Source organism: Rutilus rutilus (genome assembly GCF_951802725.1).
Source record: "Rutilus rutilus genome assembly, chromosome: 9".
NCBI lineage: Eukaryota > Metazoa > Chordata > Actinopteri > Cypriniformes > Leuciscidae > Rutilus > Rutilus rutilus.
This window is the reverse complement of record NC_140223.1, coordinates 7,895,843-7,909,302: the sequence shown is the minus strand read 5'-3', so window position 1 is coordinate 7,909,302 and position 13,460 is coordinate 7,895,843. Positions and strand designations below refer to the sequence as shown.

The following is a 13,460-nucleotide window of genomic DNA, read 5'->3' as shown; positions in this document are numbered from 1 at the left end:
ATTGCAATTACTAATATAATATAAATATAAATTATATTTATATATATATATATATATATACATACATACATACATACATATAAATATAAATATATATGTATGTATATATACATACATACATACATACAAATATAAATAAATATATATATATATATATATATATATATATATATATATATATATATATATATATATATATATATATATATATATATATATGTATGTATGTATGTATGTATGTATGTATGTATGTATGTATGTATGTATGTATGTATGTATGTATGTATGTATATATAGTAATCAATATCTAACAAATTTGAAACAATTCAAAGCTGCTGTTTTCAGCACTCATTTTCATGAGCCATTACTATAAAACAAGAAACTGGTGTGAAGTCACACACACACGTCAGTGTGATCGCTGTGTGTCTCTGTGTCTTCAGTCTCTGTAGCGGCTCTTTATTCACCATCAGCTGATCCTGAGGAAACTGAACTGACTTCTAAACACTGAGAGTCCTACAATAAAACACACAGACAGACACATATGAGTATGAGACATTACTGAGTCACATCACATCTGGAGATCATTTCAGGAAAACACAGCCAGAGATAATAATGAAAAACTGAAATAGATTAATAACAGCTAATCACACACACACACACACACACAGTTAGTAATCAGATTGACGGCTCGGACTGAAAATCCTTCATGTAAACACCTTAATTGAATGAGCTCGATCTGAATGAAATTTCGATCGAATTGGGTGGTTTATTCCTTTTCTAATCCGATCGAGAGGACATATAAACACTTGATCAGATTGAAAACTGAATCTGGAAAGTTCTGTGCGTGTGCAATGACGTAATGGCGTATGATGCGTACGAGCTGTTGTAGTTGTTGAATGAAGTGTCATGAATGACCAACACAATCTCACGGCCTTCAGTCCTTCTTTCAGACTCTCATCCACAGGCTGTTTTGGGTGCAGGTAGGGGTGTTTTTACTGCGGGATAAATATAAGCAGCACGGCACAACGGTTCATGTGCTCAGTGTCTCCTTATTAGGACCTGACCCGTAATATAGAAATATTAAGTCTGCTGTTTAAAGCAATCAAAGTAGGAGAATAGCGGGAAATATTTGTGCAGTGTGTGCATGTCAAAAACTCAATTCCCATTTGAAGCCTGTAACATAAACATACACATCAACCTGATTTTTATTAATTGTTCATGTAAACACTACGTTTGGATTCATCAATCGGAATGAATTAATTCCAACTGAAACAAAAGTTGTGCATGTAAACATGAGAGGGATGAAAATATTCATATAGACCTAGCCTATTCATACATCATATTCAGATCACAGAATTAAACTCTTATTAAAAACAGTTTACAGAGACTAAAGTGGAGCTGAATTATTATCTTATATTCTCCAGTTACACACATATGAGACCGGTCACTGAAATTGGGTCAATTGAAATAAAAATATACTCACAGTAGTGTAATGTCTCCCGTTTATAATGTGGATCATCCTTCAGTTTAGAGAGACACTTTACTCCTGAATGTCTTAGTTTATTATAAAACAGATCCAGTTCTCTCAGGTGTTCAGGGTTTGATCTCAGAGCTGAAGTCAGAGCAGCAAAACCTTCATCTGTGACGCCACAATCACTCAACCTGTAGAGAACAATGACACACACTTCACTCTCTCAGTTCAGATCAGATCAGTTTAGCAGTGAATCCATTATTAAAGAGAAAGTTCAAACTTAAAGCACAAATTAATATGTTTTAGGGATCATTAGATTGAGATCTAAAATGTCACAAAACATGATCATAAAACATCTAAAGTATCATTCAATCAGGACAAATAATCTCTTATTTACACTATATTAAAAGTCAGTTTTGTGTTCAGTCTGTTTTAATAAATGAGACTATTCACAACATACGTTAGTTTTACTGTTACTGAGATCTGTACTATGTAGTATGTATGGAGTGTCAATTAGTGTGTGTGTGTGTGTGTGTGTGTGTGTGTGTGTGTGTGTGTGTGTGTGTGTGTGTGTGTGTGTGTGTGTGTGTGTGTGTGTGTGTGTGTGTGTGTGTGTGTGTGTGTGTGTGTGTGTGTGTGTGTGTGTGTGTGTGTGTGTGTGTGTGTGTGTGTGTGTTTTCATTTTACAAAATTAAAACCAATCCTTTAGAAAGTGTCAATGCAGAAAGATGAACATAATTAACAGTAAGAATGAATCCAGCATGTTCTTCATTTCTCAGTTCTGACTGTGTTGAGCTCGAGTCTGTTTAAAGTCAAGAGACTGAAATGTTGATTGTGTGTGAAAGTGTGTATTTCAGTGTGTCTCTCAGTCCTGCAGTTTCATGTTATTGAGGATCAGCTCATGTGTTCAATCATTTACAGCTCAATAATCTGAACTCACAGCAGCAGAAAGAGGCTGAACACTTTAAATATACTTTACATTGTGATTCATGTGTGAGAGTCAAATATGATCTTACCACAGTAACTCCAGTTTACAGTGAGGATTCTGTAGTACATCAGACAGCAGATTCACTGATTCTCCTATTTTATTTCCAGACAGATTCAGTTCTCTCAGGTGTTCAGGGTTTGATCTCAGAGCTGAAGTCAGAGCAGCAAAACCTTTATCTGTGAGATCACAATAACTCAACCTGTAGAGAACAATAACACACACTTCACTCTCTCAGTTCAGATCAGATCAGTTTAGCAGTGAATCCATTATTAAAGAGAAAGTTCAAACTTAAAGCACAAATTAATATGTTTGATAGATCATCAGATTGAGATCTAAAATGTCACAAAACATGATCAAACAACTAAAGTATCATTCAATCAGGAAAAATAATCTCTTATTTACACTATATTAAAAGTCAGTCTTGTGTTCGGTCTGCTTTTAAAAAATGAGACTATTCACAACATACGTTAGTTTTACTGTTACTTAGATCTTTACTATGTAGTATGTATGGAGTGTCAATTAGTGTGTGTGTGTGTGTGTGTGTGTGTGTGTGTGTGTGTGTGTGTGTGTGTGTGTGTGTTCATTTTACAAAATTAAAAACAATACTTTAGAAAGTGTCAATGCAGAAAGATGAACATAATTAACAGTAAGAATGAATCCAGCATGTTCTTCATTTCTCAGTTCTGACTGTGTTGAGCTCGAGTCTGTTTAAAGTCAAGAGACTGAAATGTTGATTGTGTGTGAAAGTGTGTATTTCAGTGTGACTCTCAGTCCTGCAGTTTCATGTTATTGAGGATCAGCTCATGTGTTCAATCATTTACAGCTCAATAATCTGAACTCACAGCAGCAGAAAGAGGCTGAACACTTCAAATATACTTTACATTGTGATTCATGTGTGAGAGTCAAATATGATCTTACTCTAATTTCTCCAGTTTACAGTGAGGATTCTGTAGTACATCAGACAGCAGATTCACTGATTTTCCTAGTTTATTCCCAGACAGATCCAGTTCTCTCAGGTGTTCAGGGTTTGATCTCAGAGCTGAAGTCAGAGTAGCAAAACCTTCATCTGTGAGATCACAATTACTCAACCTGTAGAGAACAATGACACACACTTCACTCTCTCAGTTCAGATCAGATCAGTTTAGCAGTGAATCCATTATTAAAGAGAAAGTTCAAACTTAAAGCACAAATTAATATGTTTGATGGATCATTAGATTGAGATCTAAAATGTCACAAAACATGATCATAAAACATCTAAAGTATCATTCAATCAGGAAAAATAATCTCTTATTTGCACTATATTAAAATTCAGTCTTGTGCAAAATCTGCTTTAATAAATGAGACTATTCACAACATAGGTTAGTTTTACTGTTACTTACTAGATCTGTGTAATAGGTATGGAGTATCAATTAGTGTGTGTGTGTGTGTGTGTGTGTGTGTGTGTGTGTGTGTGTGTGTGTGTGTGTGTGTGTGTGTGTGTGTGTGTGTGTACGTTTTTTCATTTTACAAAATTAAAAACAATCCTTTAGAAAGTGTCAATGCAGAAAGATGAACATAATTAACAGTAAGAATGAATCCAGCATGTTCTTCATTTCTCAGTTCTGACTGTGTTGAGCTCGAGTCTGTTTAAAGTCAAGAGACTGAAATGTTGATTGTGTGTGAAAGTGTGTATTTCAGTGTGACTCTCAGTCCTGCAGTTTCATGTTATTGAGGATCAGCTCATGTGTTCAATCATTTACAGCTCAATAATCTGAACACACAGCAGCAGAAAGAGGCTGAACACTTCAAATATACTTTACATTGTGATTCATGTGTGAGAGTCAAATATGATCTTACTCTAATTTCTCCAGTTTACAGTGAGGATTCTGTAGTACATCAGACAGCAGATGCACTGATTTTCCTATTTCATTCCCATACAGATTCAGTTCTCTCAGGTGTTCAGGGTTTGATCTCAGAGCTGAAGTCAGAGCAGCAAAACCTTCATCTGTGACGCCACAATCATACAACCTGTAGAGAACAATGACACACACTTCACTCTCTCAGTTCAGATCAGATCAGTTTAGCAGTGAATCCATTATTAAAGAGAAAGTTCAAACTTAAAGCACAAATTAATATGTTTGATGGATCATTAGATTGAGATCTAAAATGTCACAAAACATGATCATAAAACATATAAAGTATCATTCAATCAGGACAAATAATCTCTTATTTGCGCTATATTCAAATTCAGTCTTGTGCAAAATCTGCTTTAATAAATTACACTATTCAAAATAGGTTAGTTTTACTGTTACTTAGATCTGTACTATGTAATGTGTATGGAGTGTCAATTTGTGTGTGTGTGTGTGTGTGTGTGTGTGTGTGTGTGTGTGTGTGTGTGTGTGTGTGTGTGTGTGTGTGTGTTTTCATTTTACAAAATTAAAAACAATCCTTTAGAAAGTGTCAATGCAGAAAGATGAACATAATTAACAGTAAGAATGAATCCAGCATGTTCTTCATTTCTCAGTTCTGACTGTGTTGAGCTCGAGTCTGTTTAAAGTCAAGAGACTGAAATGTTGATTGTGTGTGAAAGTGTGTATTTCAGTGTGTCTCTCAGTCCTGCAGTTTCATGTTATTGAGGATCAGCTCATGTGTTCAATCATTTACAGCTCAATAATCTGAATTCACAGCAGCAGAAAGAGGCTGAACACTTCCATAGTTCGAATTACAGAGGGTACTGGGGGGTACTATACCCCCCAATGAAGACCCAGTACCCCCCAAAGGGACAGAAATATCAGTTTTGGGGGGGGTCAGATAATTTTTCTGATATTGTGAAAAAATATAATTACAGCTACAATACAAGTCAACTCTTATTTTCACTGTAGGAACATTTTAATGTAAAGCAATTTCAGACACCCCTATTGTGGACCGTACCATTTTTAACCACCGTGGCTAGAAGCAACGGAGATAGAGAACGACTTCAACTTCTCAAGCAAGTGTCAACATTGAATGACAAAACGCTAGTTTCATAAAGTATCATTCCTTTCAACATTCCTTATTTGTATATTCAAAAATATTTAAAATAATCTAATTTAATACAGTTATAATTTTTCAGTGTAAATTATTTAATTTTATTGGTAACAGCCTAGTGTCTAATTATTTTAATTGAATATATTTATCAAATTTAAGAATTTGAAATGAAAGATGGAGCATACATTTAATAAAATTAGGGGAAAATGCCCTTTATAAAGGTATAAAAAAATTATTCTGAGTGTTTTCAAACAGTGATGTAATGAAACATTGACAATTTAAGCTTGAAGGGAGTAAAGTCTCTGTTTAGGCTATTAAGGAAAAGTAATTTTGCCAAAAGAAGAACTTTTATTTTAAATAAATGTTCATTTTAAATCAGCCTACTTCAGTGTGATATGTTACCATATTATCATGCTTAACACTAAGAATTTGAATAATTGTAATGTGATCAGATGCAGATATCTAAATCAAAGAATATGGGTGGTTTGCGGGTGGATTATTTATTTTTAATAGTGGATTTGGGTGACTCAAAGTGCACCAGATTAATGAATTTATCTTTAAAATGTACAAAATGTTCTACCGGGGGGGGGCATGCCCCTGGACCCCCCTAGAGATACCGAGCTCCACCAACAAAAAAATGTGGGAAACACATTAGGCTATATAATGATCTACAAAAAAATACACATTTACTTAGCTTATTATTAAAACACATTATTATGATTTTACCACCTCCGCCCCAGGAAAAACCCTGAAATAGGCTTCTTGTAAAGGTATTACTTTTAGAATGGTATTTCAGTGCACTTAACTTAACTTTTGGGAGTTTATCAAAACAGTTCTCTTTTGGATATATAATAACAATGAGATATTCTGTAGCCTACTGATTATCAGTTTGTCGCATGTTTAGACCTTGTATGTGTGTTGCACAACACATGTTGCACTTGGCGATCACGGTGGGGATTGATATGTTAGTGAACCATGATGGTCATAGAAGAAGTGAAGGAGCAGTACCCCCCAATTATGGTGGGGTAATTCGCACTCTGAACACTTCAAATATACTTTACATTGTGATTCATGTGTGAGAGTCAAATATGATCTTACCTCAGTTTCTCCAGTTTACAGTGAGGATTCTGTAGTACATCAGACAGCAGATTCACTGATTCTCCTATTTTATTAAATGACAGATCCAGTTCTCTCAGGTGTTCAGGGTTTGATCCCAGAGCTGAAGTCAGAGCAGCAAAACCTTCATCTGTGACGCCACAACCCCTCAACCTGTAGAGAACAATGACACACACTTCACTCTCTCAGTTCAGATCACATCAGTTTAGCTGTGAATCCATTATTAAAGAGAAAGTTCAAACTTAAAGCACAAATTAATATGTTTAAGGGATCATTAGATTAACATCCAAAATTTCACAAAACATGATCATAAAACATCTAAAGTATCATTCAATCAGGAAAAATAATCTCTTATTTGCACTATATTAAAATACAGTCTTGTGCAAAATCTGCTTTAATAAATGACACTATTCAAAACAGGCTAGTTTTACTTTGTTAATTACTAGATCTGCACTATGCAATATGTATGGAGTGTCAATTAGTGTGTGTGTGTGTGGGTGGGTGGGTGCTCTGGTAAACCCTACATTATGGGGACAAAATGTCCCCACAAGGATGGCAATATCAGAAATCCTTGTTCGTGTGGGGACATTTTTTGGTCCCCATGAGGAAAACAGCTTATAAATCATACTAAGTGATGTTTTTTTGAAAATGTAAAAATGCAGAAAGTGTTCTGTGATGGGTAGGTTTAGGGATAGGGTTAGTGTAAGGGAATAGAATATACAGTTTGTACAGTATAAAAATCATTATGTCTATAGAAAGTCCCATAAAACATGAAAACACAGGTTTTGTGTCTGTGTGTGTGTGTGTGTGTGTGTGTGTGTGTGTGTGTGTGTGTGTGTGTGTGTGTGTGTGTGTGTGTGTGTGTGTGTGTCGTGTGTGTGTGTGTGTATGTGTTCGTGTGTGTTCATTTTACAAAATTAAAAACAATCCTTTAGAAAGTGTCAATGCAGAAAGATGAACATAATTAACAGTAAGAATGAATCCAGCATGTTCTTCATTTCTCAGTTCTGACTGTGTTGAGCTCGAGTCTGTTTAAAGTCAAGAGACTGAAATGTTGATTGTGTGTGAAAGTGTGTATTTCAGTGTGACTCTCAGTCCTGCAGTTTCATGTTATTGAGGATCAGCTCATGTGTTCAATCATTTACAGCTCAATAATCTGAACTCACAGCAGCAGAAAGAGGCTGAACACTTCAAATATACTTTACATTGTGATTCATGTGTGAGAGTCAAATATGATCTTACCACAGTATCTCCAGTTTACAGTGAGGATTCTATAGTACATCAGACAGCAGATTCACTGATTTTCCTATTTTATTCTCAGACAGACTCAGTTCTCTCAGGTGTTCAGGGTTTGATCTCAGAGCAGAAGTCAGAGCAGCAAAACCTTCATCTGTGACGCCACAATCATACAACCTGTAGAGAAAATCAAAATCTGCTTTAATAAATGAGACTATTCACAATATAGGTTAGTTTTACTATGTTAATTACAAGATCTGTACTATGTAATATGTACGGAGTGGCAATTGCTGTGTGTGTGTTTTCAGTTTACAAAATTATAAACAATACTGTCAATGCAGAAAGATGAACATAATTAAAAGTAAGAATGAATCCAGCATGGACAGCTGTTATAGTAACACTAAATTTAAAAACTAAAGGGAGCTTTTTGTAAGAGTCGTTTCTACACATTAAATCTGAACTTTACTAGAGAACCATCACTAATTTCACATATTCAGTGATTTGATTCTTAATTGTCAATCTCACAGTAACATTAAAATGTTTAATTTTAATGTAAACATCAAGTAAATGTTTAATTGTTCATAGTAAAATTTAAATGTATGTAAACCATACATCAAATGTTTTTTAGGAGATTTTAGCTACTTGATAAATGAACTCTTTCTCTTCTTAATGTTTTAACAGTGAACTGATTGTTCTGATTGATACTTACTGAACTGATCTGGATTCTTTAATCACAGGAAGAAGCTTCTGAAGAACCTTTAGTTTTTCAGTTTTATTGTCTCTTCCAACAAAATCATGAATATTAAACTCATCCAGCTTCTTCTCTGATGTCAACAACACAAAGACTACAGCTGACCACTGAGATGAAGAGAGTTTGGCTTCCTTTATTCTTCCAGATTTCAGATACTGTTGTATTTCCTCCACTAGTGAACGATCACCCAGTTCATTCAGACAGTGGAACAGATTGATGTATTTCTCTGGAGAGTCAATGGTCCTGATCTTCTTCTTGATGTACTCAACTGTTTTCTCATTGCTGTCAGATCTACTTGTCTGTTTCATTAGTCTTTGTAGGAGAATCTGATGAGACTCCACTGACAGACCCAGAAGAAACCGCAGGAAAAGATCCAGATGTCCATTTTTACTCTGTAGAGCCTCATTCACAGCTCTCTGATGCAGCTCAGATAATGACACATGTTCTTCTGGTGAATTGAGCTGAAACAAGTCCTTCATTTTAGACCGCAAACTCTGTTTAGAGATTGAGTCAAACACATTTGTGTTGTTGATTGTACAGGAAAGATGCACATATAGAGCCGCTAGATGTTCCTGAACGCTCAGATGAACAAAGCAGAAGACTTTCCCCTGATACCAGCCAAACTCCTCTCTGAAGATCTGAGTGCACAATCCTGAGTAAACTGATGCTTCTGTCACATCAATGCCACACTCTCTCAGGTCTTCCTCATAGAAGATCACATTGCCTTTCACAAGCTGCTGAAAAGCCAGTTTCCCCAGTTTGAGGATCATGTCGTCATCTGTCACGTTCTTCTCATAGTCCTTCTCATGTTTGATGTTGGTCTGAAGGATCAGGAAGTGTGTGTACATCTGAGTGAGAGTCTTGGGAATCTCTCCAGTCTCTGCTTCGCTCAACATCTTCTCCAGAACAGCGGCTGAGATCCAGCAGAACACTGGGATGTGGCACATGATGTAGAGGCTCCTTGATGACTTCAGGTGTGAGAGGATCCTGTTGGCCAGACTCTGATCACTGATTCTCTTCCTGAAGTATTCCTCCTTCTGTGGATCATTGAAGCCTCGTACCTCTGTCACTCGATGGACACACTCAGAGGGGATGAGATCGGCTGCTGCTGGTCTGGAGGTGATCCAGATGAGAGCAGAGGGAAGCAGATTCCCCACAATGAGGTTCGTCAGCAACACGTCCACTGAGGTCTCTTTGGTCTGATCCCGTAGAATCGCATTCCGGTGAAAGTTTAAGGGAAGACGACACTCATCCAGACCATCAAAGATGAACAACACTTTATATTTGTCTTTGGATATTTCCATTTCTTTAGTTTCAGGGAAAAAGACATGAAGAACATCTGAAAGACTGAGTGTTTTGTCCTTCATCAGATTGATCTCTCTGAAAGGAAGTGGAAATATGAGCTGGACGTCCTGATTCTCTTTCTCTTCAGCCCAGTCCAGGATGAACTTCTGCACAGAGACTGTTTTTCCAATGCCAGCGACTCCCTTTGTCAGCACAGTTCTGATGGGTTTGTCTTGTCCAGTCAAAGGTCTAAAGATGTCACTGCATTTGATCTGTGTGTCCTCTGTTGCTGCTCTCCTGGATTGTGTCTCAATCTGTCTCACCTCATGTTCATTACTGATCTCTCCACTCTCACTCTCTGTGATGTAGAGCTAGCTCTGTGTAAATCTCATTCAGGAGTGTTGGGTTTCCCTGCTGTGCCGTTCCCTCATACAGACACTCAAACTTCTTCATCAGATTTGACCTAAACCTGTTGAGGACTTCATGGCTGTAAAATTAAAATACCACAGTATTAAAAAACACAATGTCTTTTTTTAATAATATATTTTGTTGAAATGTAATACCTGAGATCAGTCTGTGTATCTGCACTCTTAAAATGTACAGGCCGAATCATAGACGCATCACTCCTCATAGACACACAGCTTGGCTCTCGTTCTGATCTCTTCTGATGAACTGAACTATAACATAAATAGATTAAAGTTAATACATTGAATTACTGTATTAAAAAAAAAAAAAAAAAAAAAAAATCACAATTTATCCTTAAAGAACTTATTTTAGCAATGTTGATAAAAAACCTGTAAAATGAACTAAGTCTCTCATATGTGAGTAACACTACATACATTAAAGGGCCCCTATTATACATTTTTGAAAATGATCTTTCATGTAGTGTGTAACACAGCTCTAAGTGAATGAAAACATCCTGCAAAAAGTTTAAAATCTGAAAGTGCCCCGTATATAAAGTTATTGTCTTTCAAAAGTAAGAGTCGACTCAGGGTCAATTAAACAAATCGTTTTTCAAACGTTTCGTTGAGTCGTTTCGTTGTGACTTCAAGACAAAACATTAGTATGTTGCCGACCCACTTATTGTGCGCACAGACACCAGGAAAACTTGAATCTCAAACACTGCAGCTGATTCCTGTAGATACTGGACAGCATCAAGTGGTGGATGCTGCACATTGGTGGGGGTTGAGGAGATTTCCCCCTTCCATGTAAAACGCTTTGAGTACCTAGAAAAGCGCTATATAAATGTAACAAATTATTATTATTATTATTATTATTATGTCGAGAAGATGCTGTGCTCTACAATGTGAAGGTAAAGCCAGTTTTTTTTTCACTGCCCAAGGACGAACATGTGAGGAATCAGTGGTAAAAATTCACCTTTATTAAACTCCTAAACTTTTGCTGTGTTCCCTTTATTTCACTGACGACTGTTTCTCAAATCTCAATGCAGGATTCGCAAACCGCTTGCTCTTGAAAGATGGTGTTCAAAATACTTAGTTTTGAGTTTTATATTGTGTAGGTCTCCTGCTAACTGTCTAACTCACATTATTACTGTCTTACTGAAATTCTTCAGCTAATCAGTTGTGGGCCACTATTACCTATAACTGTGTCTATTAATGCAGATTGTCTGTTTTTCTCACTACTTTGAGGAAAGATTAAGCATGGAGCAAGATTTGTTTTACCAGAGTTTATGTTACATCAGTCATTCACGCTAGAGCTCGGCTAAGGTTAAATTAGTTATTTCACAGATGTCTCTCTGTGTGAGCAACACTAAACTGTATGCATTAAAATATTACATTAAAACATTCTTCTTGTACATTGTTAATATCTTGTAGAATATATTACTGATAATGTTCTGATAATATAAAATGCCATACTATAATCATATTTTTATAGAAATGTAATACCTGAGATCAGTCTGTGTATCTCCACTCTTAAAATGTATTATCTCATTCATAGATGCGTCACTCCTCATAGACACACAGCTGGGCTCTGGTTCTGATCTCTTCTGATGAACTGAACTATAACAGAAAAAAAAAGAAAGAAAAAAAAAATTAAAAAAAAATAATAATAATAATAATAATATTATTATATATATATATATATATATATATATATATATATATATATATATATATATATATATAAGTTCTTTAAAGGTATTTTAATAATAATAATAATAAAAACTGGCTGATCTAATCGTTTTCAATAAAATTAAAGTTTTTAACTTAATAAAAACATCTTCTTGCCTAATTTAAAGATGATTTTATGTGGAGTTTATTCAAAATACCTGCAACCTGGATACAAATCTTCATCTCTGGATGTTTGAGTTTCATCCATGATGAAGCTGAGCAGTTGAAACAGAATCTGATCTTCACCACTGACTCTGAATGGAAATGACAAACAATAATTCAGCTGAACGGAGCCTGAGATTCAGAGAAACAGGATCATGAGACGCGGCGTTCACTCAGATACACAATGTTAGTCGTGTATTAACACACATGCTAAATAAATCACACACAACACGAAACAATAAAAGCATGTTTAGCTCTAAAATGAAAAATATCAAACACATATAAAATAATGAATATGTCCTTTAGGGGAAATAGGCTAATATTGACCTAAATGCGGAAGTCACTGTAAAACGTCTCGAGACCTGAACACTCACCTTGATCAACCTTTGATCATATTCAGATTCACCAAATCCACCGCCGTTTCTAAGTAGGCTAGTTACACGTAAATTCGTGTCTTAGCTTTTGTGAAGGTTTCCATGAAACACTTTGCATTTGATGCTTAGTATGGAATGTTTAAATGGCGAAACATCAACTCTGGTCATTTACGTTCACTTTTTATTTGTTACGCTCAAATCAATAACGGCGTCACGTTACGCGCGCGCTCACAGTCCTGCACGTCCGCGGAGATCTCTTTGAGCGCTGGTGCAGTTCTGTTCCGCGACTCGGTGTCAGTCAGGTCAGGTGTCGTGAATCTCGCTGTAATGTCAGTGACACATCATGCCACTATCCACTGGCACATGCCAATAAAGACCGGATGTGGCAATAAACACAGCTTAATGTTAAAACTGCTACTGACTGTTTCGTTATTTTCTCAGACAGGTGCTTCAAATCCCTCATGCTGGATCTGTGCCCGGTTGTTTTAAAAAGTAAGAATGGAAAGCAAAATATATTTTAGCGCCTAGCGCCCTATATTGGCCAGCCGCCCCTGGTTACAAATCCTTAATCAAATTCATAAATATAACACTAGGCTACTTTAACATTACTAAAAGTACATATCGAGTGACTGAAACAATCTTTGTCATAGAATAGACTTGATCACACCGAGTAGACAGTTTCAAAGTTCTTGTTTGTTTTATTTTCAGGATCTGGTGAATTATTACCCATTGCTGTCAGTGTGTCTAAAGGTCACTCACAAAAGATATTCACACACTCATTAGACGCTTTTTACATTAAGTAAAGCACATAAACAATATCTGAGATTTTCATTGTCATATTTTGTAAGTTGATGTTGCAGTCGGGACTTCAAAGAAATAGATGGTTAGAAAAAAAAAAACGTATGTAACATGAATTTTTTTTTTTTTTTTTTTTTGCGTG

The 13,460-nt window shown here is 35.9% G+C and overlaps 1 pseudogene across 1 annotated transcript; it reads right to left on the bottom strand.

Annotated features, from left to right (window-relative positions):
• Positions 1-246: 246 nt before the first annotated feature.
• LOC311296762 (NACHT, LRR and PYD domains-containing protein 3-like) lies at positions 247-13,341 on the bottom strand (annotated as a pseudogene). The gene is made up of 11 exons (XR_014630302.1): positions 12,521-13,341; positions 12,143-12,238; positions 11,760-11,873; positions 10,416-10,529; positions 8,527-10,339; positions 6,564-6,734; positions 4,296-4,466; positions 3,378-3,548; positions 2,488-2,658; positions 1,484-1,662; positions 247-513 (listed from the first exon to the last, which is right to left on the bottom strand). The product of XR_014630302.1 is annotated as an NACHT, LRR and PYD domains-containing protein 3-like (transcript).
• Between the last annotated feature and the right edge of the window lie 119 nt (positions 13,342-13,460).